The sequence below is a fragment of the Elephantulus edwardii genome, unplaced genomic scaffold (assembly GCF_000299155.1).
Source record: "Elephantulus edwardii isolate Elephantulus edwardi_28Jun2011 unplaced genomic scaffold, EleEdw1.0 scaffold00286, whole genome shotgun sequence".
Lineage (NCBI taxonomy): Eukaryota > Metazoa > Chordata > Mammalia > Macroscelidea > Macroscelididae > Elephantulus > Elephantulus edwardii.
In genome coordinates this window covers 2,580,566-2,585,586 of record NW_006400036.1, presented here as the reverse complement: position 1 = coordinate 2,585,586, position 5,021 = coordinate 2,580,566, and the positions used below count along the sequence as shown (strand labels likewise).

General features: G+C 39.0%; 1 pseudogene; it reads right to left on the bottom strand.

Annotated features, from left to right (window-relative positions):
- Positions 1-1,164: 1,164 nt before the first annotated feature.
- Positions 1,165-5,021, bottom strand: part of LOC102854918 — an 8,918-nt pseudogene continuing 5,061 nt past the window's right edge.

The window sequence follows — 5,021 nt, the reverse complement described above, 5'->3', positions numbered from 1 at the left end:
AGAGGAAGACCTTTGATAAGATGGATCGATTCTGTGACTAGAGAGGTGGGAATAAGTGTGTTTGAGATGGCTAGGTGGGCACAGTATAGAAGAGCGTATAGAGCTCTTGTACATAGGGTCGCTATGAGTCGCAAGAGACTCGATGGCACATAACAACAACAACAACAACACATGATACATATTAACCAATAAAGACTATCAGTGAGAATTCAAGACATTTCTTTTTCTGTATGGAGATTTACCTACTGTACAATACAAACACACACACTAACCCACAAAGCAAGAGCATAATAGGCAGTGAGAGACATTTAAAATAAGCATATTTAAAATGTCTACAGACAGGCCTTCTTTTTTTTGTTTGTTTTTAGGCAAAAAAATATTTTAGTCCTTGACACCTTCTCACTTACCTAGCACCGTAGATGCAAGGACTTAAGTAAACGTGTACAATCTCATGCTTGAAACTTGAAGCAAGCACTGAATAGAATTGTGATCTACTCTAGTTAAGTATGCAACATTCTTTCTCTTACTGATATTTTATACATTCAATTACTCTACAGCTTAAAAAATTTTTAACATTTATGCAAAACAACTTTTGAAAACTTGCGAAGAAACGTGGTCAAGGTTAACCCAAGGCTGCTGACACAGGCCTTGCTCTATTTAAATGGAAAATGGCAGCAGCCTTGAGATTCATTGTGAAGGAAAACGGTGTCTGTGCATGTTAATCCATGTTAACATACATAGGTACACAGACGGCACAAAGATTTGTGTGGTTGGGATCACCAGGGCAAATGCATGAAGTTGAGGTCCTTTTTTTTCCTTCTCATGGTCAGGTATAATTATGCATAGTCATTTTCTTAAGAGATTTCAGACCTGATTAGATGAAAAGTTTGTGACAAGTGAAAATATGAACTATTTATATATTCAATTTGAAATAGCTGTGTTTATTACGAGCATCTGTTTAACATTATAAGTTTAAATTTTTAGTTGAAAATATTTACCAACCAATAAATCTTCTCAGTGGAAAGAGATTGACTGTTAACTATACCTGGCCAGCTATGTAAAATAGCATACTTGAAATTCTAGCAAGAACTGTAGTGAACTAGCAAAATACTTCATTATTGCCTCATTGGACTGAGAAACCTGAAAGACATAGCCAGAAAATGCTCAATAATGAAAGCAAACACCCAGAACAGCAGTGCGTGGCCCTGTATGGCCTTGTGTGATCAAAGCTTTTCCAGAGTTGTTGATGCCATTGGCATCCATGCAGATGTCAGGCTCCCCACACAAAGAGGAGAGTGCCAAGTGGCTATCAGGAGGGCATAAACAGCTCCTAAGTTCTGGCAGTTCTTGCTTCAGGCATTCCAGCTGTTTCACTTGGAATATTTTTTTGTTGTTCCAGCATCCAGTCATATATCCTATCATAAATTATACCATTCACTCCAAATTCCTTCCATTTTCTTTTGTTTTCAGCATCACTGGTGTCACCACCCCAACAGAATATATGACTAGTGCCTTAGTTTCTTTTACCTCCTGAATATCGGATGGGTTTTTGAGCAGGTCTTCAGTATGTTCAGTTATTCCCAGTGGATTTTCAAACTGCACAAAGTTCATTGCAATGGGATTGTCTGAGATCTGCAGTCCATGAGTTCAGGATAAGTATCAGATTTTCCTTGAGTTAAAAATAATAGGGATAGTTGTTCTGTTTTTGCCTAACTATTGTGCAAATATCTATATCAAATGAAGAAAATACTATTCTCCTTTCCCCAGAATTTTCCAAAACGGTTTTAAAAATTATATCCAAAAATAGGTTCAAATCAAAACATGCTGATAAATTGCCATTCCATATTCCATCCCTTTGCTGGCAAATTCAGCAAACCCTACATCTTCTGGCAGTGACTCTAAAACCACCTTAAGAGAAGGAAAAGGTTGATTTTTCAGGAAAGGAATTTTCTTCCTCAACCACAGATTCTTTCCGGTCCTTAGATTTTACTTCAGTGATATGAGCCAGCTTTAACAACTGGAGGTAGTCAAATGCTAGCTCCTTTACAGGAATTTCAAATAATTCTGCTGAATCAGCATAAAATTTATTTTTCATAGTCAAACAACAAGTGAGATCATGATAGTCTACAGGATTAAGATTCTTTGAAAGATGTACATCAAGTTCTACAAAAGCTGCACCATGACAGTCAGCATTTCTCAAAGAAGCAACAGTATTTTTTGAACTTAAGCAAGTTGGGCAGTTGTTGTAGAGTTCCCTGCACCTCGATGTCCAACATCCAACGGTGTCCTTGGCTTCCAATACTTGGAAAGTGAAGATTTTATGTTACAACTGTATCATGGTAATAATCATACCATCAGCTCTTACTTGGCCTATTGTTTTTCTAGAATATCTGCTCATGATGGAGAGAGTAGGGAGCCGGCACTCTTCCCACTCTCAGCAATGACAGATGATAAGAGACAAGCTGTACTCACATGTCCAGGAAGGGCATTGCCTTGAACGACAGGCTCACAGAGATTTTCCTAAAAAAAAATCCAAAGATTAGTTCCAGGTTATTAGTTTCCATTGTCTGTATGCTGTACTCCATCCACCAGTCAGGCTGCAGTCCATATCCACACTCTGGCTGGGAAATGCTGGCACTTGAAATCATTATCATTGATTAATGATAACTCTAGGCTCAATGTCAAGAAGACAAAGATTCTCACCACTGGACCAATTGGCAGCATCAGGATGGATGGTGAAGAGATTGAGATTGTACACAGATTTAGTTTGCTTGGCCCCATAGTCAACACTCTTGGCACCAGCAGCCAGGAAATTAAAGGTGCATTGCCATGGAAAAGTCTGCTGTTAGGGACCTCTTCAAAGTGCTGAAGAGCAGTGGTGTCTCTTTGGAGACTAAGGTGCATCTGACACAGGCCATGGTCTTCGCAATCACCTGTTATGCATCAGAGAGTTGGACAATGACCAAGGAGGATAGAAGAATTAATGCCTTTGAGCTGTGGTGCTGGAGAAGAGTATTGAGAATACCATGGACTGCTAGGAAAACAAACAGATTTGTCCTGGAGAGGGTTAAACCAGGTGGCTCCTTGGAGGCAAGGATTCTGAGGCTCCATCTAACATACTTTGGACATGTTGTAAGGAGGGACCGACCAGTCCTTAGAGAGGGACATCATGCTTGGGAGGGTGGAGGGACAGCGCAGGAGAGGAAGGCCCTCTATGAGGTGGATTGATTCAGTGACTGGGATAATTGGGATGGGAGTCTCAGAAACAGTGCGATTGGCACAGGACAGAACGGAGTTTAGGGCTGTTGTACATAGGGTTGCTATGAGTCGCAGGCGACTCGACGGCACATAACAACAACAACAACAACAACTAGGCTCTCAGACATTTTGTGGAGAACAGTGGGAGACACTGTCATCATCATCTTCCTCCAGACCCTCTTAATGTCAGCTTTACGCTAAATCTAGATTTAAAATTTTTTTTTTTTGTTATTGAGACAGTCAACAGGCGACTCGATGGCACATAAAAACAAACAACAACATATTGAGACAGAAGTTTTTCAACATAGTGCAAATGTAATCTTATTTCTTGGAAGCAGGAGTTGCATCCACTTCCTAAACAAAATGGCTCTGGAACTCTATGAATTTTTATAAATGTCGATCGTTATAGAAAAGTTTTTTGTTCATAGGGTCGCTATGAGTCGTACTACAACAATATTTTTTCTGTTTGACATTTCAACCATCCTGAATCCAACATTTCACCGCCGTTGTGGATTCCAAATTGTCCATCTTAAATAATAATTTCACTTTCTGAAGGGGTTATTAAAATCCTCAGCACACTGAGGCTGAGCCCTCAAGTATGGACACACATAGGAGGAGGAACAGTTGTAAGCAGACACTAGCGATTAGAACATGGAATGTAAGAACCATGAATGTAGGAAAATTAGATATTGTTAAGAAGGAAATGGAACGCATAAATATTGACATACTAGGGTATTGGCAAAATGAGATGGACTGGCATGGGACATTTTGAGTCAGAGGATCATATAATCTAATAGGCTGGGGACAAAAAGGTGAGGAAAACCAGGGTTGCTTTCAGAGTTAAAAAAGTAATTTCTAGATTCGTCTTGAAATACAATGTTGTGAGTGACAGGATAATATCCATACACATATAAGGAAGTCCAGAGAATAGTATCATCATTCAAATATATGTACGAATAACCGGAGCCAAAGAGGAGGAAACAGAAGATTTCTACCAATTTTGGAAGTCAGAGATTGATCGAATACACAATTGAAATGCATTAATAATAATGGGGACTGGAATGCAAAAGTTGGGACTAGAGAAGAAGGTTCAGCAGTTGGAAAACATGAACTTGGTGACAGAAATGAAGCCAGAGATAGAACGATAGAATTTTGCACAATTGACGACTTATTAATGGTAAATACATTTGATAAGAAAAATAACGCAGGTTATACACATGGATTTCACCTGATGGTATGCATAGGAATCAGATTGAATACATCTGTGGAAAGAATAGCTCGAGAATCTTAATATCAGCTGTGAAAACGAGGTCAGGTGCTGATTGTGGAACAGACCACCAACTACTCATATGCAAGTTCAAGCTGAAGCTGAGGAAAATGAAATAGAGTCAACAGGAACCAAAATTTGACCTTGAGTCTATCCCACCTGAATTTCAAAACCATCTCAGGAACAACAGGTTTGAGGCCTTGGACACTAATGAGTGAAGACCAGATGAGTTGTGGGGGGATATAAAAAAATATCATCCAGGAAGAATGAAAAGGATCATTACAAAGACAGAGAAAGAAGAAAAGACCAAGAGGGATGTCAGAAGAAACTCTAAATATTTCACTGGAGTGCTGAGAAGACAATGCAAGGGGAAGAAATCAAGATATTAAGGAGTTGACAGAATATTATTGCTTTTCAATTTTTGACTCATGCACTTTTAACTTGTTAGTTAAATTTGTATCTTCTAGGCTGCAACACTTCCATGATATATCTTCAA